This window comes from Palaemon carinicauda, chromosome 10 (genome assembly GCF_036898095.1).
Source record: "Palaemon carinicauda isolate YSFRI2023 chromosome 10, ASM3689809v2, whole genome shotgun sequence".
In the NCBI taxonomy this organism is placed as follows: Eukaryota; Metazoa; Arthropoda; class Malacostraca; order Decapoda; family Palaemonidae; genus Palaemon; species Palaemon carinicauda.
In genome coordinates, this window is record NC_090734.1 from 115,701,083 (window position 1) to 115,728,292 (window position 27,210).

General features: G+C 40.1%; 1 long non-coding RNA gene across 1 annotated transcript in view; it reads right to left on the bottom strand.

Annotated features, from left to right (window-relative positions):
* Window positions 1-2,073: 2,073 nt before the first annotated feature.
* Window positions 2,074-27,210, bottom strand: part of LOC137648685 (uncharacterized) — a 35,368-nt gene continuing 10,231 nt past the window's right edge. Inside the window, exons 2-3 of the long non-coding RNA XR_011045681.1 lie at window positions 19,070-22,833; window positions 2,074-4,190 (exon numbers count right to left, since the gene is read on the bottom strand). This is a non-coding gene — a long non-coding RNA (uncharacterized lncRNA). The remainder of the gene's footprint in view (window positions 4,191-19,069; window positions 22,834-27,210) is intronic.

A 27,210-nucleotide genomic window follows, 5' to 3' on the forward strand; every position in this document is an offset into this window, starting at 1 on the left:
TATGGCAATAAAAATCACCAGTATTTTGACGTCGGTAATATAGGCATTACTGGTTACCTTGGTCATATTCTTCGTTCATTATAGTTAGAGAGCTGGAAAGGGTTCATCCATGATACGAGTACAAGATATTTGAATAGCTAAGTAGAATAAACTTCTTCATCCGTAACAGAAATCACCACCGTCATTTTTCCCACCGTTATCCCTACATTAAGGGGTCGGTTGCCTGATGCGCCATCTCAAAAGCCTTCGTCCTCTTCCACCAAAACTCTTCTCTCCATATCATCCTTCACCTTATCTCGCCATCTAATACTCTTCCTCCCTCTCGATCTTTTCCCCCTGAAACAGGTTCTTCTCAAGCTCTCCTCACTCCCTCCCCACCATATCAAACAGTGATATTGCCATATTCCAACTCGGCATTCTAAAAATTTGCTGCTGCTATGTATATTAGATGCCACATTTCTGATTCATTTATTAACACTGCTTTTATTACTGTGCTATAGATCTTAGACTTTTATCTTGGTTGCCATTATTTTTATCACACTATTACTGCTACCTCCCTCTACTTCCCCCAAGCTGTTTTTATTGTATTCCCAACTTTAGTAGATCCCAATCTAAATTGTTCCATCTGTTTTATAACCTTTATAACTGATCTACTTTCATGCATAGTTATCCTGTCCTTACCTTCCTTACTGCTCACCATAGCTTAAGTCTTATTCCTATTTACTCTTAAGCCATCCCTCTCCAGTCTCTTGCCACTGTACAACTCTTCTCCGTAACTCCTCATTTTCAACAGTAACCACCAAATCATCTGCATATAGCTACTCCCACAACTCTTCATTTCTAATCTCTTCACTTACATCCATGACCACTACAAATATAAAGGGACTTAATGCTGACCCCTGGTGTAATCCAACTCCAACTTCAAAGGTTTCTGTTTCCCCAACAGCAGTTATTACTTTCGTCCTTGTTGTCCTGTACATCATCTCCACCATTCTAACCAACTTCTCTGGGACATTCCTCTTCTTCGAGCACCAAAACATAATTTCTTCTGGTATTTATCATAAGCCTTCTCTAGATCTACAAAGGTACAGAAGAGCTGATTTCCCTTTACTCTCCTTTCTTGTATCTGGCTTTTATAAAGATTGCATTCACATGTCCCTCTCCGAATCATGAATCTGTACTGCTATTTCCCATTCCTTACAGTCTCATCTAGTACCCTCAAAACTTTCAAGCCAGTCTGTTATTTTAAATATCCTGTAGTTACCACAACCTATGACATCACCTTTCTGCTTAAATATGAATACTATTAGACTCTCCTAGTCTTGAGGCATTATTTCATTGCCATTATTGCTCTTAATAAATATACAATCCATTCTTCCTTTGTAGCCATTATTTTGACCATTTCGATTTGAAACTGATGGACCTAGTGGTTTGGCATTTTTCATTTTACTGAATGCCCACTTCAATACCTCATTCCATATCTTCTCCATCTCTGGCTCCTCCACCCTTTGTGTGTCTCCCAGCTCCTCTTAATCTCACTAATCAATCGTTCAAAATATTCACTGTATCTCCTCTTATTGTTTTTATCCCTATGTAGATTTCCATCTCTATCCTTGATAACTTCTAGCTGCCTCAAATCCTGTTTGCGTTTTTCTCATGATTGAAATCTTATTGATATCGTTTTCTGCTTCCTTTGTTCCTAGCTTTTCATATAATTGCTCTACTGCTCTGCCAATAGCTATTCCTACTTTCCTCCTAGAATTTTTTTTTCTTCTCTATACCCTGTGCATGCCTTATTTTCCAGTCCTTGGATGCCTTCAATTTTCTTTTAATTGTCTTCTACGCATCTGCCCCACCACCAGTTTTCGCCTTTCGACATATAATCTGCTGGTTCTTCCCACAAATTCCCCTGCATATATTTCTTCCATACCTACCCACATATTTTCCACTTACCTAGTCCACTCTTAGTTTAATCTTCCATGCATATATATATATATATATATATATATATATATATATATATATATATATATATATATATATATATATATATATATATATATATTTCTCTCCTTTAAGGTCATTTGAAAATCCATCACTACTTGTCAATGTTGTTTATCTCATGCTTCCCCCCAAAATCACTTTGCAATTCATCACATTGTGCTCGTCAGCTCCTGTAACCAGGGTGTAATCATTTTGGCTTTCCACTCCTCCACTTTCATGGATTATCAAGTACTTATCCATAAAAAAATATATACATCCTAAGTTGACTAATCCTGAGTTATAGCAAGGGGGATGTTAAGTTTTAATACCCCACATAAATGTTAAAGTAAGATTTTGGTGATTTCTCAAAACAGCAGTAGGAATGTAAAACTATTCTTATATAAGAGATAGACTCAGAACCACCTTTGTTCAGTAGACTATTTCCATGGAAGTCCAATTTAATGGGATCAGGCTCACATTGTTAGTAATATTTGATGTCTCATTTCTGTTTTGGAGAAGTTAATAATTAGCTATTCAAGTATCATGTACTTAATATCATGAATGAACTCTTTCCCATTCCATGACTATAATGAACCTTGGTTGGTACTGAATGCCTACATTACTGACGTAAAAATGTTGTGGCATCTACCAGTGGTATGTCACTTTTTTCCCATTCAGAACTGTTGCTCTTGTATCTTCAAGTACAGTACTGTTGTCTATACCAATTATTCTTTTGCAATAGACTTTATAGAGTAATGACTATTATATACAACAAAATATTTCAAATTTTTAACTCTTAAAAGTTTTGTTTTGTTGGCATTCATCTAGTTCAATTTGTCACGCACCTTGATTGTAACAAATACTTTCTTATTCTGGAGCCTGTTACCAGTGTGCCCACAGGACTTTCCACAAACAAAAATTTATTGCTTCATTTCATACATCAATTTGCTTTATGTAAGAGACATTTTAAATTAATATGTTCAGTAATCTTGTAAAGATATAGAACATCATCAAACTGATGAAAGATATTTTCACCATGCTTGAACATTGTAACATCATAAGAATTCCGAAATAAAATCCACAAAAAGTATTAATTTCTTTAATTTAGTTAACCTGATACATTAAAAGAAAACCTGGAATGATAATTAAAAAAGAAAACGTAACAACTTGGGTATTCTTCCCACATAAGAGTGTTCTCCCCACATAAAATCCCACATAAGTGTTCTCCCTAAACGGGCCCCCTACCTCTTTTAGTACCAGCAAATGCCTATTCCCCATGATAAGTGGACCAAAAGGCTCACGAAGTAGTCCTTTTTCTTAACTAAGTCACTTGTCCATTTGGACTGTTACTGATCCACAACATACACAGTTTGTTCACTCTGTACCCACCACTGGGAGGATGAGAGCTGCAGTACGTGTTTTAAGATATATTGAACATCAAGATGGCCTAACATGTCTAGTATTTCATTTTGGACTAGTCTACTTATTAACCCAGTTGTCTGTCAAGTAGGTTCTTTTTTTTCCAAACTTAAGTCTTGATAAATAATGGCCTTGATATTTCCATTAGTAGATATTCCTCAAAAGCCTCTAATTCAATGTTGAATCTATCATATTCAAATTTTAGGTACAAAAGTATACCTACGTAATCAAAGCTACTAATTAACACTGGATAAATTAAAACTTACAAGTTTGCTAGATACTTTTATTGTAGAAGATTGAATGCCAAACATGAGACAGGTTTCAGTGTCATCAGTTTATGGGTATACTGTACTGTTTAATGGAAACAAAAAAAAAAAAACACTAAGAAGTCAATGACATATGCATCAGATTCATGAAACCCCATTTTATGAAAGCTTTAAATGCGCTAGATTCATTAAGGTCACGATTCGACCAAGGAAGGCTCTTGGGTGAGGCATCTTCCATGTGGTCAGTGTAAGTTTTTTTTTTTTTTTTTTTTTTCACCTGCTCCATTTGAGGTTACACATTTCATGATTGTATAAGTAAGCAGTGCTTTCTCTATATGATAAAATTATTGATAAAAAAAAAAGAAAGAAAAAAAGGAAAGCCCACCAAGGCCATCCCCTGTCCCACCTAGTAACCAGAAACTACTGCAATTTTTTTTTCTAAGGAATGCTTTCCTTATCTTTTTTTCTAATGTTTTATTGATAATTTTACAAACAATGACATCAGGATTGTAATTTAAAGACCTCAGGAATATTTCGGAGCTCACCCGAAGTTAGATGGTAAAACATTTATATCACTATTTACATTACTATACAAAAGACTTCAGTGTTTATAGTTATAGTCATTAATATTTCTTGAATTGAAAACAAATGAAATATCTAGGAGTAAAAGGGTTACTTTCAAGCCTTTGTGCAATTTCAGAACGATCCATTACTACAGACACCTGAAGCTCACTCAAAAGCAGACAAGATTCACAAATGCTAAATCTGCCTCCCTGTCTCGTCCCATTTAATGCACATGATTGAGTCGGGCAAAAGAGAAGAAGACATGCAAGGCTACTGCCCTGACCATCCTTGCTACTTCTCCCAGCAGACAGTCAGATCGGACCGAAGTACGCATTCATCTTACACATGGACACCTGAATCACTTTAGCTGTGTAATAAAGTTTTCAAATACAAACCCTAGAAAAAGCAAGTCTAACCTATAACAATTTATAAAGCTAATGACACTTAATAACCTTATGAAAATGACTTTCTTTTTTCATGCTGATGAAATATATGATTCCAATTCAATATTTCCCTACAGTTTGAGGTTCAGTAAACTACCGGTAAGTTTTAATTCCAAGTTCATATACCTGTACAGTATATCAAATTTTGGCCTACAACCAGTAACCCAAAATTATACAATACTCTTACGAGTATGTCTTATACACCTGTAAAATTAAAAAACATCAACCCCACCCACTATTATCTTTAGCTTATAATTCCTTACTACAATATATTACCCTCAGCATTTGAGTCCCTAATATACTATCGTCATCTCATAAGTATCTACGACTCGTATATTACACCCCTCATCTTATAATCTATTACTGTACTATCCTCGGCTTATAGTCCCTTACTATACTATCAGAGCATATATTCCCTGACTAAGGTATCATCATCAGCCAATAATCAATGGAGAGGATTCTTTATTATGTATTTCGTATTTTACGCAAGTCCTGTGTAACTTAATATATTGCAACAAGTTATGGTCACAAGAGTAAGAATCAAGCTATTTTTAGTAATTCAAATAATTTGATACTTTCTGGACTTTTGTCCTTAACAGACTGAAATGAAGTTTAAAAGAACTTTAAAGTTAGCAGAATGAGTTCAAACGCAAATGTAAATCACGTTTGCAAAGTATGATATTTTCTACTGAAAACTGGCACAAGATGAACAGATACTAACAGATATTATTTTAGTAATGTTTGGAACACGAACGCCTCTGAGTTCTTGAACACCTATCAAAGTAAGGTAGCTGAAAGCAAGTACCCACGAAGGCAAATATATCTTTAGATTATTAAATACTTACTGTAATTATTAATAATACCAAGCAGTTCACCATCATAATGAAATTTAATAATGATGAATTCATTGTGAATTTTAATTCATAATACATGAAAAAGAAACTAGAATCATTTGTAATGGAGAAACACAGGACCTGGAATTATAACCTCTACGCAAGTTAATTATTGTTAGGAAAACCTATACAGTACTAATAAAGAACGAAGCTTCAAACTCAAATCTCTTTGAACAAAAGACAAATTACAATACTGTATTCCATCGTTCATTTCTCGTGACTTTATGAAGACTGAAATTTTCTCCTTAGATAGTTCTGCAAATCCCATAATTGATACCACAAAACTAAAATCAAGAGAAGAATCTGCTCTCTAAAGATATTTTCAATGTATATAAATTTATATACAAAACTTTTAATTTAAATACAGTACACAGTAATCCCAGATAATCTATAATATTTAGGCAAATATTAAAATTTCAAGTGATCTTTTTACTCTAATACATTTTTAAGATTATATGAGGAGCTATTTCAAAAACGGATTTTGAGCGAAGCGAAAAATCTCTTTTTGTGTGAGATAGCCATGGCGTCCTGATGGAAGGTTCCTTTTTGGTAGCTTCCTTGGGTATAAGACTACTAAGATATTCCCAGAGAATTTAACCACAGGTTATCACAGAATTCTAACTTCTGGAGCGAGTATCTCAAAGGTTTCCCTTTAAGACATCGTAAAACAACAGGGGACGCGCATGTCTGAACGCGCCACATAGCTATCTTCACCCCGAACAGAGTTAATGCTTCGGTGTGTAAGGACTGAGAATAGCTGGGAGCCGTTCCACAGCTAATCTCACTCGTGGCTACTACTGATACTCGAGACGTAAACAAACGGACGCCATTGCTCTAATGACGTCACGCCCGTCTTCATCCTGAAGCCAGTTGCTGCCCATCACCATGATACAGTAGCACAGGGTGGGAACAAAACTGGACGAAGTAGTAGGGAGGGTCCATCAGGACGCCATGGCTATCTCACCCAAAAATAGATTTTTCGCTTCGCTCAAAATCCGTTTTTTGGGCTCAAGCCATGGCGTCCTGATGGAAGAGTACCAGAGAATCAATGTATCGTGGTAGATTTTCCCCCAGTATTAAGTGCCTAGGCATTGACAAAACAGCAAAGTAATCTTAGATAAAGAACCATAGGGACGAAGTTTCCTGCCCCCCTTGGCAGTGAAGTTCCCATGGGCTATGCCGACGTCAAAATGGTATTGAAGGGCTATTCATCCTGAGAGAAGAACTTGAAGAACTTAGAGATGAAGCGGAATGTTTGGTATTTGTATAGGAACATTCTGAATTAGACCAGTGGTGGTTGGACACTGTGTATAGAGTTCATCTCTTGGTTATCAGAAGTAAGTATTCGTGTAGGAACCTTACTTAGTCAGGGTGAATATAATTTAGGATTAAACATCTTAAATTCTTCATAACCATAAGAAAGGAGGAATAAATAAAACTATGACAGGTATGTATTTCATAGTAAGTAGGAGCTGATAGAGACGCACAAGTAATAAAATAGAAATTTTATTTCACAATGCAGAAATTAAATAATTTACAGCCAAAAAGTAAAGTTCATTTACAGTAATAATAATGTACATAGAAATTAAAGGCTTGCTCTTGAATCTGAAAAGGAATTTCAGGATATTAGTAGGTACTCGTTCTCGAGGAACGCAAGTCTTTAAATAAAACACATCATGCTCAAGGCATGCGGCACTTGTGTGACACTATGACATTTCACCTGGGATAAGAACAGTTATAAAAGCACTAAGTGTTTTTCGACATCACTATGAATCGCTCGAGGGTCAACATAGGCACCCGAAGAGTTAGAGTCCCAAGTAACTCACTGTTCTACGCAGAGTTAGGTGCAGGTTTCATAACACTACCTGCGGCTACCACAAAATGTTTGACTTCGTGCACTTGTTTCGCATAGTGTTTAAAGAAAACTCGCGAGGACTTCCAGCCCGTGAAGTTTTTAAGGCTTTCAAAGTCCATGCTCTGAAAGAAATTCAGAGAAGATGCCACTTTTCTAGGATCATGACCAGCGGGTGTACTGTTCGGATCCGCTCTGCGAATGAAGTAGGTGATTTTCGCTCTTAATTGTTTCAGTGACAGGTCGCTGCCCGATGTTTCTCCTTTGAAGAGTTGGCCTCCACCAAAGTTCGAAGTTCTGCGAAGATAGACCTTGAGGCTCTCTACTGGACATAGAGAGACATCCTCCTTCAGGGGGCATATTCTCCAAGGGCCCCATCTTTTGGTGGGTAATTCATTTTTAGCGAGAAACGTCGGATCAGGGGAGAGGGTCACTTCTCCTGAATCGGTAAACAGGATGTGTCCTTCTTCTCTTGATAATGCCACTATTTCGCTGACTCGAGCTCCCGAAGCGAGAGCAAATAAAAATATAACTTTCTGAGTCAGATCCTTGAGGGGGCATGAATCGTTGTCCAAGTTGGAGGCGAAATGGAGTACCTTGTCTAGTGACCAGGAGATCGGTTTCGGTGGGGGTGCTGGACGTAGGCGAGCACATGCTTTTGGTAGTTTGTTGAAGATGTCGTTGGACAGATCAATTTGGAAAGCATATAGAATTGGTCTAGTCAAGGCCGATTTGCAGGTTGAAATCGTATTGGCTGCTAATCCTTGTCCATGAAGGTGAATAAAGAAGGACATACAGAAATCAATCGTGATTTCTTTAGGATTTTTTGTCTTGACAAAGGAGACCCATTTCCTCCAGGATGATTCATATTGCCGTCTCGTGGATTCGGTCTTGTATTCCTCTAGGAAGTATAGACTTTTCTTCGAGATCCCAAACCTCTTCTTTGCGGCAAGGGAGAGAAAATCATGAGATGAAGGTCCTTGATTTTCGATGATGAAGCGAAGACAGTCGACTTCTGTACTTGTTGAGAGAGAACTGGGCCCGGGAGAGGGATCAGCTTGGGCTGCAGCTCCAGGACCAGGGGGTACCAGTTGCTCCGGGGCCACTTGGGAGCCACTAGGGCCGCTGTCCCTTTGAAGGTTCTCAGTTTGGAGAGGACTTTCAACAGAAGGTTGGTGGGAGGGAACAGGTAGATCTTGGACCATCTGTTCCAGTCCAGTGACATGGCGTCCACTGCTTCTGCTTTGGGGTCCTCGTACGGGGCTACGTACAGAGGAAGTTGATTGTTGTCGCTCGTTGCAAAGAGATCTATCTGAAGTTCTGGGACTTGGTGAGAGATGAAGGAGAACGATCTTGCGTCTAGAGACCATTCCGACTCTATCGGGTTTGTCCGAGATAGAGCATCCGCTGTCACATTGCGGAATCCTTGTAGGTGAACTGCAGACAGGTGCCACTTCTTCTTCTCTGCCAGACGGAAGATTGGGAGAAGCACCTGATTTATCTGGGGCGATCTTGAGCCTTGGCGATTGAGACAACGAACTACCACCGAGTTGTCTAGGGTTAGACGGATGTGGATCGAGGGCGGCGGGGATAACTTCTTCAGTGTTAGAAGGACCGCCATGGCCTCCAAGATGTTTATGTGGAACGTCTTGAATAGTGGAGACTAGGTACCTTGAACCTGTTTCTGGTGGGAGTGACCTCCCCAACCTTCCAGTGAGGCATCCGTGTGGATGTTGAGTGATGGAGGAGGGTGTTGGAGAGGAATGGACCTTTTCAGGGCCTTTTCTTCCGACCACGGCTTTAGGAGGCGTCGCAGTCTGTTTGGAAGCCGTCTCTTGAGGTCTCTTCGAGCGATGGATGCCGAGCGTCTCCAGACTCCCGCGGCATCCTTTAGCTGTGCACGAAGCACTGGGTTTGTCACTGAGGCGAATTGTAGAGAGCCTAGAACTCGTTCCTGCTGTCGTCTTGAAATGCGTTTGGATTTCAGTAGTCGCTTGACAGACCCTGCTATTTCCTTCCTTTTCTTCTGGGGGATGGAAAGGCGGTGTGACTGAAGATTCCAGTGGATTCCCAACCACTGAAACTTCTGAGCTGGAGAGAGGCGAGATTTTTTCTCGTTGATCTTGAATCCCAGGTGTTCTAGGTACTGGGTAACTTCGTTGCAAGACTTTGCACACTCTTCGGGCGATGGAGCCCAGACTAGCCAGTCGTCGAGGTAGGCCATCACCTGGACGTTTCTTAGGCGGAGTTGTTGTACTATGGCATCCGCCAGTTTTGTGAAGATCCGAGGGGCCACGTTGAGGCCGAAGGGCATGGCCCGGAAGGCGTAGCTTTTCCTTTGGAGTCGAAATCCTAGGTAGGAGGAAGCGTGATGGTTCATTGGAACGTGCCAGTAGGCATCCGCCAGGTCTATAGAGACCGTATAGGAACCTTGAGGCAGAAGGGTCCTTATTTGTTGAAGCGTCAGCATCTTGAATTTGTTGTTCGCTATGAACTTGTTGAGGGGGGATAAGTCCAGAATGACTCTGAGTTTGTCTGAGTCCTTCTTGGGAACACAAAACAGTCTCCCTTGGAACCTGGTGGACTTTACCTTCCTTATCACCTTCTTGTTCAAGAGGTCTAGAACATATTCTTCCAGAAGGGGGGTTGATTGTTGGAAGAATTGCTGGAAGATTGGGGGTGGTTGAGTCCAACTCCAGCCTAGACCCTTCTTGACGATGCTGTGTGCCCAGGGATCGAAGGTCCAACGATCCTGGAATTGGCGGAGTCTTCCTCCCACCGGAAGCACTTCATTGCTTCTGGTGTCCCGAGGACTTGCTGCCTCGGCCGCTAGCTCCCTTTCCTCCTCTACCTCTGGAGGGACGGCGAGATGCGTCTTTGCTTGCACCCCTGAATGAGCCTCTACCTTTGGCATGAAAGGTAGTTGATTGTTGCTCAAAGGCAGGGGTGAAGACCGGTGACTGTGACAACACCGGTTGGGGGACCAATTGAAAGGTCTGTTGTGGTTGGGCAACCACTTGGGAGGTAGCAGGTCCCGGAAACTGACGTCTTTGCTGACGTTGCTGGGGTTTTGACTTTTGGGGTTTCCTCTTAGGCTGAGGTCCGTCGTCCTGAGAGGGTTTCCTTTTCCTGGACATGCCCCACTTGTGGAGAAGGTTCCTATTCTCCGTGGCGGCTCTGTCAGTGATTTCCTTCACAAGGTCAGAAGGAAAAAGGTGCTTTCCCCAGATGTTGGAGGAAATCAGCCTCCGGGGTTCGTGTTTCACGGTGGCACCGGCGAACACGAATTCACGACAGGCTCTTCGAGCCTTTATGAAGTGGTACAAGTCCTTCATTACAGTCAGTAAGTGGGATTTGGAGAGTACCATGTAGTGGTCTGGTACTCTAGTGTCACAGGCCATAACTTCAAGTTGGACTTGATGAGAAAGAGATGCCGCAAGCCTCTCCTTCGTGTCTTGTTCCCGACGAAGGAGGTGATCGTTGAGCTTAGGGAGGTCTTCATTAAACTGACGTCCGGCGACGTCAGGATCGAGCCTTCCCACGACGAAAGTATGTTGAACATCTTTCCAGTGTCGAGCGTCAGGGGGGGTCACGATGGAGAAGGGTCTGCACTCCTCCAGTGCAGGGCAGGGTTTCCCTTCGTCCGCCGCTTTAAGGCATGCGGCTAAGGCCTTTTCCAAGAATGGAAGAACCGCAGTTTCAGGTGCAACGTAAGTAGGGTGCTTCTTGCTCAATGCCGGAAGCTTAGAGCAGGTAAAGCCTCTACTCTTGAATGCGGAGGCTAGCATAGCCTGGGCCTTTGCGAGATCGAACACTATCTCTTCCTTAGGTTCGGTCTCTTCCTTCGAGGCAGGTTCGGAACGAAGCCGGACGTAACAGTCCGGGTAGGCCTCAAAGCTTGGGAAGAACTCCACATCTTCCAAAGGGACCGTGCCGATCTTATCACTGACAAAGATCCTGCCGGTCGCAATAACCATATGCTCTGCATACCTCCACGGGTTGGCATGAGAGCAAGCGGGGAGATCCTTGACCGAAATCTTCTTCGGCTCTCTGGATCCTATCATCGACCTGATGGACTCCTGGTTCTCCTTCAGCCTGTCGTCCATGACGGCTCTAATCAGTCGGATCAATTCTTGAGTGGAAGAAGAAGGATCCGGAGTCGAGGAGGTAGACGGAATAGACATTTCCGTCGGTGTAGGAGTAGGAGGGGGGATGGACGGGGGAGCGACCTCTTGCTCCGACTCGGTGTATTCCACCTTGTCTTCGTCATCTTCGGCTCCTTGAGCCATAAGAGTTTTCTCCGTGTCTTCCGAGACATCCGAAATCTGTTCGTCATCTTCGGAATCCAAACGACACTCGTGCATGGACTGAGCCATGACTACATCAGGTTCCACCGTAATTTGGACAGTGGGGATCACGTCTTTGGGTACCACTGAGTCAGGGGAGGCCTTAGGGAACAATAGTGACCTCAGTTCTTCGGTGGCCAGGTACGGTCCGGTAGCATTTTTCTGGAAGCCACGCACCCACTTGCGCAGCTTTTCACGAGAAATGTCTCTAATCTCCGCTGAGGGAGGATTATGGAAGGCCTCAACTAGGTGAGCCTGACAGACCGTACAATCCAGTGGATTCCAAAACTTCAAATCCCCTTTCTTGTCTGCACAAGGGGCGTGAGTCCTGCAAGCCGTATGCCCGTAAAACTGCGGGCGTTTCACAGCGCAGAAGGCGAAATCACACTTCATCTGCTCCTCCTGTGGAAGAAAGAGAAAATGAGTATGGGGGAGTCATAAGAATGGCTCTTAAACTAAGTTAATATTAATTATTAATTTTAACTTAATGAAGGTGTGATGCATAGAGAATGAAAATAGTAAAGGAGAACATGCTCCATGCATCTCGCCCGGCTGGTTACCATAAGCTTGGTCCCTGGATAATCCGAGTGACCGAGGGCACCGGATATAATTCCTTAGAACTCCAAGTATTTTGGAATTCCATGGAAAAATCCAAGGACAAGATTGGGACCGAATTCATTCGGTTCCCAGTTAAGGGCCAGAAGGCCTCATTTAAAAAGGTAACTGCTTCTGGCAACCAGCCGTGCTAAGATGCACATAGCATGCTGGAATTAGAAGAATGCAAAGAGACAGCATGATCACTAATAGAGCAGTACTAGGTACTGATCTTAATAGCAGAAACAGCTTATCTGTTTGCGATATAGGGCTATCATTGTCTTATGATAGCTACAGGAAGGGGGTGCAAGTATTCTTGACGCCTCCGGGGCATCCGGCAAGCCGCCGGCTTGCCGGAGCTCGCTCCAGCATAGATTCTGGCATTAGGACAGACAATGTTCAAAGTCAGTCAAATACCAGGATGGCGGCCGCCGGCACAACGGCGGCACGCCGTAAGGGAGCGGCGGCTCCGGCAGTCGGAGGATGCCAGAGTGGTGACTGGGATAAGGATGGTTAAGGCTGTACCGGGTTGCCGGCAGTATATGCCGGCACTCCGGCGGCCGACCGGCAAGCGGACGACAAGCTAGGAGGAGGAGAGCCGCCGATAGTAGCCGGCGGCAGCCGGCGGTCCCTCGGTACACGGGGGGCTGGCGGCAAGGTTAGGAAGAGTCACCAAGTAGGAGGCAGGTATTGCCGACAGTAGAGGCGGCAAGAGACCGGCACCCGGATAGGGAGAGAGACAGGGGGGAGGGGGGAAGGGATGTAGGAAGTACCATCAGGATTCCAGACATCCCTCCCCCTCCCTGAGAGGGTGTACCCATGATAGAGGCAGGCTCTAACATCCATGAGCAGGGGTCACTAGGGACCGGGAGCGAGGTAGCCCAAGGGAGGGCTAGGGAACACCCAAAGGGGGGGGGGGAGACTCCCATATGCAGAACTATACTAGTAACTAACCTTATAGGACACTATGAAGGTATATGTACCAGAGCGGACTGCACAAGGAAGCTCGGGTAGCCCTACTATTCCACCCTAAGGAGGAGTTGTAGGACAGGGGACAGATGGGTATAAACTAACCTAAGCATAGGCTAGACTATACAAGAGATAGGTGGGGAGGGAGAAGAGAGAAGTCTTCCCAGGAAGGGTTTCTGTACCAGAGCGGCCACTAAGGAAAGGGAGGACACTCCCTAACCTAAGATCAGGCAGATCAGCTAAAACGGTGCAAGAGTACAGTTTCAGCATGGAACAGAGAAACCTTCCTAACCTAACCTAGAGCAGGGCTAAGAGTCCTGAACTAGGAAAGGAAGAAGACATATCGCTATCGCAGGAAAGTCATAGACTATCCTAGCCAAAGAGGTAGGGATAGCCTAACCTCACTCTCGGACGCAACCCTAAAGGGCGTTCATTCCTTTAAGGAGGACAGAGAGGCGATATATACTCTATTAGACAATTAATCCCTTTACTCAGAAAAGGAATCAAGGCTAAATAGAGGGAATGCCAAGGCAGGGGATGAAGGAAGCATATAGGGGTCCTATCATTAGGTTAGGCTAGAAAGAGTCACTGACTAGCCTATCCCCTATATGGTCCCTGAAGGCGAAAACATTTGCATCACTGTCAAAAGTATTGTAAAATAATGCCACTATCTTCATAACTTAGTCTAGGATCACTAATAAATCATGCATGAACACTTGTATGTAGGCTCCTGGCCTGGGGGCTATAGTAGCCGACTGGTATGAGGTCAATCGATGACCGATAAAAAGCGTCTAAACACGATATAAAAGTTCCTAGCTATGAAGACTAAATAAACTAATGTAATCGATTAGTATATAAGGCCGGAAACGTTGTTGTGGCTAACTAAATAAGACATGCATAACAACAACGACGCCATAAAATGGCGGGTCCGGTAGAGGCACAGCTCTGCCACAAAACCGCAATTATCTCGAAAAGTAATATTTACTTTACGGCCAGAGCTTAATTAAACAATACTGGAACCTTGTACTCAACTTTCCAGAAGAAGGCGAGGCTGAAGGTAACGACATAGCGAAGATGCAAAACGATAAAGTTAACACAGGGAAAATCCGTCTAAGTAGGGCAGCTACTAAACAAAGGATGGAGACGGGCGTGACGTCATTAGAGCAATGGCGTCCGTTTGTTTACGTCTCGAGTATCAGTAGTAGCCACGAGTGAGATTAGCTGTGGAACGGCTCCCAGCTATTCTCAGTCCTTACACACCGAAGCATTAACTCTGTTCGGGGTGAAGATAGCTATGTGGCGCGTTCAGACATGCGCGTCCCCTGTTGTATTACGATGTCTTAAAGGGAAACCTTTGAGATACTCGCTCCAGAAGTTAGAATTCTGTGATAACCTGTGGTTAAATTCTCTGGGAATATCTTAGTAGTCTTATACCCAAGGAAGCTACCAAAAAGGAACCTTCCATCAGGACGCCATGGCTTGAGCCCAAAAAACTTATAACAAATTTTTTTGCTTTGCTTACTGAAGCTGATGACTCTACTCTTGGAAAATCCTCTTTTTTAAAGAAACTCAAGTTTGAAGCTTGCCAATGGGCTGACTTACTGGGTGTTGTACTTGATAATAGATATACTGTAGAATATTTTTCACCTTTTCACATAGTTGAATCAAATTTCTTCATAAGCTACACTACATAAATTACAATGCAAAACCCACCATAATTCTAAAACCTGCCATCCTATTTCATACCCATCTACATAAAAAAAAACTAACTAAAATCTTTTGTCTGACTTCTTCAAGGGAACACTGACAAAAAAAAAAAAAAAAAAAAAAAACCTGACTTCCTTGTCTACCTTGGAACCTGATCTTTTGAAGGGAAATAGGCAAAAGAACGACTCGACTTCTCCAAAAGCATCTCACACCAATCATTCCATACTAGCACGACAATCCCTCATTCCTTCCAGTGGAATTCATAACACTTTCAAAGCACAAAGTCCCAACATTCAATATTTGCAAAATCTTGTCACAATTAAATCAGACACTGATACTGTACAAAGGATAAAAGTTTATTGTATTTTAATAATTTTCCTATACTGATGTGCAATAAATATCCATCCTAGAGTAAAGTGGGCTTAAAGACAGTTGATCTCGTTACTAATTAGAAATTAAGAAAAATATATTTGACAGGGAATATTATGATCAAAGTTTTTTTAAATGGAGATTGGATTGAATCTAAGAATATGGCCTTGCACCTGGCCCTGTGAGGCTATTCAGCACTAAAGTGCAACCGGGGGGGGGGGGGGGGGGAACCGTACAAGCACACTCTGAAGTAAAATTATAGGAGCTTGGATGGCAAAATGGAAGAATGAAGGCAATAATGGATGATGTAAAATTAAAGGCTATAAAGCTAGTAGAGTTACAGTAGGGCCTAAAGGAACCATTAAATAATGCCAACAGATAATCATGTGAAGTGCACTAATGGCTACTCTTTTTTTTTTTTTATTTATTTATTTATTTATTTATATTTACTTACTTACTTACTTACTTACTTACTTAGAGAGAGAGAGAGAGAGAGAGAGAGAGAGAGAGAGAGAGAGAGTGTGTGTTACAATATTTCAATGCATTGTGGAAAAAGAAAGGTAGCTACATTATACAATATGCAATTTCCCATATTTCATTTTCATTACTTTTGCAGATCCATCAGTCATTTTTAATCTAATCTTGTAATTCTCAATTTAATAGAAAAGCTACTTTAGTTCGAGTGAGCTCTGACGATCCCTTTAAGTGCTAAAAACTAAACCAATGCTATCCCTGAAGGGTGTGGGCACAGAAATCATTTCTTTACTTATAGGGTCAATAGTGGGTACTTTGTTGTCGGCAAGATTAAAACGTTGAGATACATCGAAAGACATAACCTTTAATATTTTACTGTAACATTTTGAATTGTACCCTCTTTCAATATGAAAATTTGTAAATTTCTCATTTCAAATAATGGGTATGGTTTGTTATTACTTTGATAACTATCCATGTTCTAATTGTGAATTATTCTAATTATTAGAATTCTAGTCAATGTTCAAGCTAGTTTCATAAAAGATAAATTGATTGATACCACTTATCTCCAATGAATTAAAATAAAATCTGGCCGAAACTCTGGCAATCTAACAAACTAAATCTAAAATGACTGGTATGAACTTGCCCACGACCTAGTGTACGGTATATGGTAATCTAATAATCTTACAATTTTAATACATTGACAAGATATCTAAACATAAAAATAAAGAGATAAAAAACGGGAGTAAAGCATAATATGAATGATCTATATTTAGGGCATTAACAAAGTTTTGAATACGATATTCCAATTATTGTGAATTTTGCAAGTGTAAAAAACCTATTATGTCTTTTACAATGTTATGAATTTTCCTCGAGGAAGGATACTGTTTGACAACAGGACTAATTATGCACATCAGTATTGCATTAACCAAAAACCTACCCAGAAATCAATGCATCTTTAAAATAGGTTATGAGGCTGCGTAAGCAAAGCAATTTTATGGAAATGGCACTTTCATACCCTGACCAATGTACGGAAATATAAAAAATCTTTACCATAAATCCAGTTAACTTCGCACATAACACATACAAACCTGACGCAATTCTTTGTCAACAATTTATTAACCTATTCTTCATACCACATCAGTTTTCACACCCTTTAAAAACACAGACACTCATACACATCCGGACAACTTTCGCAGCAACAACAAGATATTCAAAAACTTAATTACACAATTCGTCTAAAAATGATAAAAGTGTTATTTATCCCTTCTTTATGTCATAGGCACAAATGACACGAGCCAAGAAACAAAATGGAATTTATGAATCGAGCTGTGCACCTTTTCAGAAAGCCCAGATATCTCGCCATAATAAAAAGTTCTGAAATGCAAGACTTAAAAATGGCCCTCTTACCAAATTCCTTGAAACACTTACGTTAGTAACCTTTCAATTAATCTTTAACATGATAATCATACTTGAACTGAAAGTTTTTATGAAAAGGTCTGGAAATAGCAGTTACCATCAATTACAAATTAACTTCAAAATGAGCATAACCATCTCTGGAGCCCATTGAATCACAATCCTTTTACATTAGATAGAGTTTCCACTACTAACATTACACATATAACAAATTTGATGTTTTTTTCATTGACACAAGTGCATACATCTTTGCTAGAAATGAAAATGACAGTACTAAAACCTGTACATTTGACATTATAACCTTCTACAATACAAGCTTCTTAAACATTTTAAAATATTTGATTTAGACAAAATCATTTATATCAATTCTAAAATTTTATAATAAATTTACAACCTTAAAGAATTTGAGGCTTTTGAGCAAGTTAATAATGGTATAACACAGACATAAATTTTTCAAGACTTAAGCTGTCATTGTTAAACCTGCACTGACAAAACATCTGGATCAATAAGCAGATGAAAGTCCAACATGTTTACCAGAATAGGCTGTTGGCCTTTGACAAGAACAATATATTCAAGCTAACACATTGAGCTACAGCTCTCAATACACCAGTAAAAGAATGAACTAGTTCTGTGCATGGGGAAAAAATAACAGTCTAAAAGAACAAGTGATTACTCTAGTTAAGATCAGAATCTACCTCATGGACTCTTTAGCCTTTTTAGTGGTGAAGAATAAAATGGAAAATGCTGATGCTCAAAGAGGAGGGGGGCAGTGGGAGACACATCAGCCATATGAGGCAAGTCTCTTGTTTTTCTTATAACATTTCCAAATTTGGGATAAGGAAGGATCAAGGATGGGGAATGGGAGATCTGAAATTGAAGGAAAGCATCAGGTTGTAATAAAAGAGAATTTCTTCATAATTCAACCTTATTTGAAAAAGTGAACGAAATCTCCATTTACTTTTAACAATTAGCATGTTATCTTCAAGGCATATTCATGTAGTCAGAGAGAGAGAGAGAGAGAGAGAGAGAGAGAGAGAGAGAGAGAGAGAAACTGTTGCATAGCGAGAGAGAGAGAGAGAGAGAGAGAGAGAGAGACTGTTGCATAGCGAGAGAGAGAGAGACTGTTGCATAGCGAGAGAGAGAGAGAGAGAGAGAGAGAGAGAGAGAGAGACTGTTGCATAGCAATACAAATAAATGTCAAAGGGAAGATGGGTATTGGGTGGAAATTTGAGTAATATTCAATAGTTATTCACACATGAACAAATAAGATATACAGGACACCATACTATTTCCTTATCTTTCACATGTAAATCAAAAGAAGAATTCTAGTTTATTTTCATCCTTAGAAAATAGAATTGCAATAAAAGAAAACCATAAGTTAATAATCAATATACAAGAGATTTACAGAATATTATGCTTTTACTGTTTTATTATTCAAGAATCAAAAGGGGATATGATGCAAATGTCTCACCAATGTTATGATCAATCATCAGATAGCAAAAGAAGAAAAACTTAAGGTGCTACATGTGAAGAACATACCTTGAATTCCATTAAAACAGAAATTCTCTTTTAAATATCTCCCCGAAAGATAAAGAAAATTATTGGAAATGTGTATAAATCTTGAATCCATCAATTACAAAGATTCTGTCAATCAGATCTTCATTCACAGAGCAATACCACATAACTCTGTAACCTAAATTAACTCTTGAAAACAAGTGTGATTGAAAAAAGAAAAACAAGGAATTACTTGAATAGAAATCAGACAAACGTGAGTGACATGAAATAATCCAATGAGTACACAAAATAGCTCCTTAGACCAAGGTGTGTAGCTCAAATCCATTGACAAATAACTGCATAGGCAATAATAAAGTGTTCCAAATAACTTCTAGATCCCTTCATTGTCCAGCGAGTGTTCAAAACAACCCCAAAGTATTCTAAATAACAATCAAGATTAAACTGTCCAGAATAACTTCAAAGACTGAGAAGGTTTATAACTACCTGGATGTAAGACACAAATAACTTCATAGACAAAGTGGTGTCCTGAATAAACAAAAGTGCGCTAAAACATTCTTCAAATGAGGGAATAATAAAAATGGGTAAATCCAATAAGATCCCCAGATAACTTATTGAATTAAGAAACTCCTCGAAGAACTCCATAGATAAAGGATTCAAAGAATACTGTATAGACTAACGAGCATCCCAAATAACCGAAAATAAAACCATGTAGAGCCTGAATTTATCCACAATCCATGACTAAGGAGTTCCTTGAATAATTCAATAGACCAAGGAGTGCTATAAAAGAAGTTATTCAGTAAATAGGAACTAGGAGTACAATCATGAAAGCTTGCTAAATCAAGGTATTAACCAATAGCCAATTTTTCTCCAGAGAAAATTCTTAAAACAGGGGCATTCTACAAGACCTTTTCAAACAAAGTAACCACAAAAGAGCCCTTTTATATTCTGAAGGGACTAGAAATATATCTTGACAACAGAATTACCTGAAAAAAATGTAAAGAAGGATTGCTCACCAACAACTCTTACTATATAGGGCAAAGAATGCCAAACATAACTCGAAGAGACCCAAGAACAAACACACAGGATAACAGAATTTACTTTAAGGAGATACATCAAACCAGGCCGTATTACCCCCTAAAAGAGAGAAAGTAAATATCTTAAATCTCTTGAAACCAAGCTGGCCCTTTCAAAACTATAAGCTAGAATGGCCTAAAATTTCCTTAAGGCAACATAACCCTAAAACTTAGAAAAGCCTTGAAAACCTTTGCAAACTTAGGTATGAAGGAAAATATTTTGATCGATAATGGAAGACCATAACCATTTACAGCAGTAAGGGATTCAGCATTATGAAGCTCCATCTGTGGTGGATAATGTGGGAGGGTGGGCTGTGCCACCCTAGTAGTACAGATATAGTGGTCTCCTTAGGATGAATATCCCTGGAAACATAGACAAATTATTGCCATTTTCAAGAACTAATTTAATTAGTTGCTGTAGATTTTATCAAACCATTTAATTATCCAGATATTTAGAAATGTTCTAAATTAAATTTTACTATATTCCTCAAGTAACCACTGGAACAAAAGAATTTGAACTATTCCTTAGGGAGGAAACAAACTGGAAGCCTTCAGGAAACTGGAGATCTAAAGGAAAGTAAGCTGTGAAGCCAACTTAGCTACAGATTCTCTGGGAGAATAACTTTCTGGACAGAACCTACATATATAATCAGAAAGCCTTAACTCATAAATAACACTAACATTTCCAACTTATCAAACCATCAACAATTAACAAATAATAAAATATCAGTCCAGCAAGATCCATGAAAAGATACTACAGAAGACTTTAGGTTAAGTACCCGACTATAGATTCTCCGCAACAGATCTGCCGAGAGGATAACTTTCTGGAAAGAACCATCATATACAATCAGTTACTAACAACATAATCTTGATAGCTTAGTAAAATCTACCACTATATATACAAAACAATCAATTAACATGAGGTAAGAATTATGATTTAAGCAAATAATGTATATCATGTGCAATTCTCCAGAATAATCAACATCATGAGCAAGCTTCACTTCAAACAGAGTAGAAAAAGTGGAATCACATTACTGCTGCTGAAACTTGGTTATTCACAAAAATGCAGCATCTAAAAGAACTAGAAAAAGGCATAACAATTATTATAGGTTTTATGTCATCATGGTGCATATTATCATTATTATTACTAGCTAAGCTAAACCATATCTGGAAAAGTAAGAACCTACAACCGCAAGGGTTCCAACAGAGGAAACAGCCCAGTGAGGAAAGAAAAGGAGACAGATAGAACAGTGTGCCTGACTGTACCCTCAAGCTAGAGAATTCAAACCCAAGACCGTAGAAGACCATGGTACAGAGGCTGTGGCACTATCCAACACCAGAGAACAATGGTTTGATTTTAGAGTGACCTTCTAGAAGAGCTGCTTACCATAGCTAAAGTCTCTCTTCTACCCTGACCAGGAGGAAAGTAGCCACTGAACAATTACAGTACAGTAGTTAACCCCTTGAGTGAAAAATAATTTTTCCATTATCTCAAGTATTGTCAGGTGTATGAGGAAAGAGGAGAATGTGTAAAGAATAGGATAGACTATTTAATGTATGTGTAGGCAAAAGGAAAAATTAGCTGTAACCAGAGGGATCCAATGTAGTACTATCTGACCAGTCAAAGAACCCAGTAACTCTCTAGTGGCAGTGTCTCAGAGTGGCTGGTTCCTTGGTCAACCTACACTATGGTGTGTTTCAATTGAAGGTAAAGTTTAATGACCTACAAATATATATAGAATAAGAAGGCCTAATGGAAATTAAGGATAGAAACAAACCCTAATAATACCATAAGTTAAAACACAAGATAAAAAAACCTAATATAGTCCAATATCCTCAGGTGCCGCCAAGAAAACCGTATCATAAAAATACAACAGTAGAAATCACTGAACAAATAAGATCTTCACCTGTAGGACCTCTTCTAATTGAGAAATTGGTCATCAGTTGAACTTTAGGTCACAAAAATATATTAAGTAAAGTCAAGACCAAATATCTAGACTTATGGTAATATATCATTTTAAAACATACATTATATAATTGGTTTGAAGATTTTCTACAAAATTTTTGTAAAAAGAAAAAAAATGACTTAAAGATACCAAAATGCTTGTTTCTAAAATGACTAATTATTTAATATTAGTAATAAAAAATTTAGCTAAATGTGTTTTCTTATTTATAACTGTACTATGATCAAGTGTTTGAGTTATTTCAAATGCTACAAGGAAATTATAGTGATCAATTATCCGGAAATACAAATTCATGCAGCATAAAAGTGTTATCCCAAAATGTGCTTACAAGCATTATGGTCAAATCTAATTAAAAAAGCTGGCACACAACTGAAAATCATAACCCCTTTTCTATAGTCCTGAAAAAACAAGATATTACCAACATTCTTATACCTCCTATAAATACAAAAAAAAAATATTGTAAGTAAAATTTTCAACTGACAGCAATAAATTAGTGTGAGCGAGATATATTATTGAGGCTTCTAGTAAATTTAGTATGACACAAGATAGCAAAAGACTGAGATGGTGGTCAAAGTTATTGAAGAGGGGATTAGGAGATATTTCAAGTTGCAAATAAAGTTTAACTCAATTTAACACTTTGTTCTTTGTTAAAATTTTCAAATAAAACCTGGTAATAGCAGTTACAATAGTAAGACTTAATCAGTATAACGTAAAAAGAAAAATAAATGGCAACGACAGCAACTGATTTTAAGATTTATAAAAAAAATATTAAGCTTTCAGTTGAATTCTAACAGCTAACTTTAAGATTAATTAGGCAATATCTAGGGACTTAGAGCCTCGCCGTAAGCAGAGCTACAAAAGAATTTTGAGTTATTAATTCTCTCCACACCTAAAACCATGGCATGTACTGTAATTTTTTACATGAAGTCACAGATACTAGATTACTCTTGCCGTAAATTTGTTACTCTCCTCCTGGTGACCAATGCATCCTGAAAAAAATATTTTATGAATTACTCTTCTTACAAATTAGGCAAAATGAAACGTATGATAAAAAATCCTATAAAAACGTTCTATGTATTAGATGAGGATATAGTGAAAAATTCTTTTTGCTTTTCATAGCAATTCTTTGAGGAAAATTAATAATAACTAGCACTCACACATTCAATAGATTCAGTTTTTAAAAATGTTTTACCATGGGATCTAAATGAATAATATAGATTTTATATCAACAAAAGATTTGATTCGCGAGTTTGCAAAAAATAGCGTTCTTAGATGGAAACTGGCTTTAACAAATGGAAATTAGGGTATCAGATAGTATGCACAAAACTTTCTAGAAATTATAAGGAATGTTTTAACCCTTCTACCCCCAGTGGACGTACTGGTACGTTTCACAAAACTCGTCCCTTAACCACCATGGACGTACCGGTACGTCCTTCAAAAAAAAATGCTATTTGCTTTTTTTTTGCATATTTTTGATAACTTTATGAGAAACTTAAGGCATTTTCCAAAATAATGACACCAACCTGACCTCTCTCTATGACAAAAATTAAGGCTGTCAGCGCAATCTAAAAAAAAAAAAAAAATATTGCAAAATGTGCTTGAAAAAGGAAAACACCTGTGGGTTAAGGGTTGGAAAGTTCCAAATAGCCTTGGGAGTAAAAGGGTTAAGTATTTGATGGAGTAAAATTTAGAATAGAAAATTGAAGACTTCTCAATAGGAAAGTTATTGATTCAAAAATATCAATTAGTTAATAATAATAATAATAATAATAATAATAATAATAATAATGATTATTATTATTATTATTATTATTATTACTATTATTCTTTTTTAATTGACTAACATGAATTAGTAAAATGTTGAATTCACAAAAGATCTAAGCCATACAAATGTTAAATTTCCAAATTTAACTGATTTGTTTATGTAACCTTTATGTACATAATAAAGGGATTTTGACGAAGGAAAAATCTATTTCTGGGGAGAGAACTGTGGCGCCCGGTGAAAAGGGGTCCTTCTAAGATACCTTTTCTGATAAAACCTTCCAATTATACCAGAGAAAGATAAAAGCATGGAATGCAGAGGTTACTACCCTCGCGCGAGCACCTTGTGGGTGTCGTGTATAAAGCAAAGGCGCGTGAAAGCCACTATTCACAGGCTGTCTTCCATTTAGTTAATTCCTTCGTCAAAGGGATGGGCCGATACAGAGGCACCAGCTATGCTACCAGCGCCACGCCACCCATGCCCCGACGCGAGCGCCATCTGAACAACATCCTTCTGTATTGGACATGATGGCTTGGAAAGGAAAGGGTGGGATCGTGCAAAAGAATAGGGAAGGGTTTCACCGGGCGCCACAGGTCTCTCCCCAGAAATAGATTTTTCCTTCGTCAAAATCCCTTTTCTGGGTCGACCTGTGGCGGCCGGTGAAAATGTACCAGAGAATGCCTTCCAAGCCCAATAATAACTAGTAATGAGGAGAGAGAAAAGAACACCATGTAAGGAAAACCATATATTATATCAAGGTAAGTAAGCATGAATCATAAACTAGCCACAGGACATAGTGAGCGTAAGGCTAAACAAACATGATAACAAGGAAGCCTCCGAGTATCAGAGCACAACAAGCAACAAAACTGACATGGCTAAGAATACCCCAACACTAAATTTACGGTAAACACATTAAAAGTTACAATCATCTTAACCTAATATGTAATAAACTAGGGCTAACGAACCACCAAGGAAGCGGCGTCGTGGTGCGAGTGGCGGGTAGGAGGGAGAAGAAAAGAGATGGATGAAAGGAAGAACAAGAGATCACTGGGGAGAGATACGGCTCCCAGCTGCAACCGTTGGGTATTTAAGGGCCTGTAAGTACTTTAGATAGTGGCGTTTGAAGACCATAGGAGATTTCCAACCCGTGTACTTTTTAAGGTCATCAAAATCCATATTTTGGAAATAATTGATGGAGGTAGCTACTGACCGGATATCATGAGCATGGGGAAATGATCCCGGATTGGCTTGTTTAATGAAGTATAGGATCTGTTGCCTAATACCCTGAATGGAAATGGTACCTCCTTGTTCTCTGATAAACAAGGGGCCAGACGATCGGGTAGCAGTCCTAGCTAAAAAGGCCCTGAGAGTAGTGACTGGACATAGAGAAGTATCTTGGAGAAGAGGAATAATCTTCCAAGGGGACCACCTATTTTGGGGGTCTTCATTTTTTGCTAGGAACGCCCTGTCTGGAGAAAGAAGTACTTCACCTGAAGGGAGGAAATCGATGTTTTCCGAGTTTCGTGAGAGAGCTGCTAGTTCTGAGATTCTAGCACCCGAGGCCAAAGCTGTTATAAATAAAGTCTTCCTAAGAAGAGTGATATAGGAGCAGGATTCGTTGTCCGTGTCTGAGGCAAGTCTGAGGACATCATTCAGAGACCAAGAGACCTTTTGTGGGCGAACCGAAGGTCGAAGCCTAGCACATGCTTTTGGAATAGATGAGAAGTAAGAATCCGCCAGGTTAATGTTAAACCCAACCAGGAAGACCTTCTTCAACACTGACTTAATGGTGGTTATAGTGCTAGCTGCTAGGCCTTTGGCAAATATGGACCCTAAAGAAGGAAATGGCTAAATTAGGAGTCATAACAGTATGGTCTGAATTCTTTAAGAAATCTGCTAGTTTCTTAACTGCCGAATCATATTGGCGAATCGTAGAGTCCCTTTTGTCTGATTCTATAAAGAGGACATTATCCGGGTCGATGTTCGCATCCTTACGAGCTACAAACTTCATGAAATCCACAAAGTTAGGGTTTTGGCTATCCTTGAGGAATCTGACACAGTCCGAGTTTGGACCACTTGGGTCAGTTTGGGGAGTGGGATCCGGAAGGGACGGAGTTTCAACTCGAGGAGGAGAGGAAACCAACTGCTCTTTGGCCAGTGAGGTGCCACTAAAGCCACTGCCCCGTGTAAGGAGCAGAGTTTGTGTAAGACTTTCAGTAGAAGATTCACTGGTGGGAATAAGTAGATCTTCTGCCAATGGTTCCAATCCAGGGTTAATGCGTCCATGGCATAAGCCTGAGGGTCCAGGTTCGGGGTCACATAACAGGGGAGTTTGTGATTGAGTTGGGTCGCGAATAGATCTACCTGGAGACCTGGAACCAGCCTGAGTATCCACCGGAAGGAGTGTATGTCTAGGGACCATTCTGATTCCAGTGGTTTTGTCCTGGATAATGAGTCTGCTATCACATTCTGGACTCCTGCTAGGTGAGTTGCTGACAGGAACCAGTTTTTGTCGGCAGCCAAGGCGAAGATAGTGACCAGGATCTGATTCAGGTTGGGTGACTTGGATCCCCCTTTGTTGAGGCAGTGTACTACTGCTGTGCTGTCTGAGACCACTCTGATGTGGGTCAACCTCGGAGGAGAGATTCTCTTCAGGGTCAAGAACACTGCCATGGCTTCGAGAACATTGATATGGAACTGCTTCATGGCGGGTGACCAAGAGCCCTGAAACATCTGATGTTGGGAGTAACCCCCCCATCCACTCAGAGACGCGTCGGTATGAATTGTTACTTGTGGAGAGGGGAACTGTAGAGGAACCGATTTGGAGAGGTTCCTCCGTTCGGACCATGGTCGTAGTCTCATTTTTAGGACAGAGGGGATCTTCGAGATCTTGTCTCTCAAAGGTATTGTCGCTCTCTTTCTCCAAACTCGATTGATGTCTTTGAGTTTGGCTTTTAATAGGAGATCGGTCGGTCAGTAAGGCAAATTGGAGAAGGCCGAGGATGCGTTCTAGAGCTCTTCTGGACACCTGTTTGTGTTTGAGAAAGTTCCTGACCTTGGAAGCTATCTCCCTTACCTTCTTGGGAGGAAGGGAGAGCCTGTGCTTTGAAAGGTCCCACCGGATGCTTAACCATTCGAAGTGGCTTGATGGTTGTAGGTGAGACTTTCGGAGATTGACTTGGAATCCCAGTTTGGCGAGAAAGTGAATTACCTTCAACGTAGCTCTGTTGCATTCCTGGGTCGACTGGGCCCAAATGAGCCAATCGTCCAGATAGGCGATGATCTGTATCCCTTGGTTTCTGAGTTGTTCGAGCACCGTCTCTCCCAGTTTCGTGAATATCCTGGGGGCAATGCTGAGACCGAAGGGCATGACTTTGAATGCAAAGGCTTTCTTGCCGAGACGGAAGCCTAGGTAAGGAGAGAAGTTCCGAGCTACTGGGACATGATAATAGGCGTCGGTAAGATCGATAGAGGTGGTGACGGCCCCACGGGGAAGTAAGGTCCGTACCTGAGAGATAGTAAGCATACGGAACTTGTCGCAGAGGATATAAGAGATGGCGCTCGCGTCGGGGCGTGGGTGGCGTGGCGCTGGTAGCATAGCTGG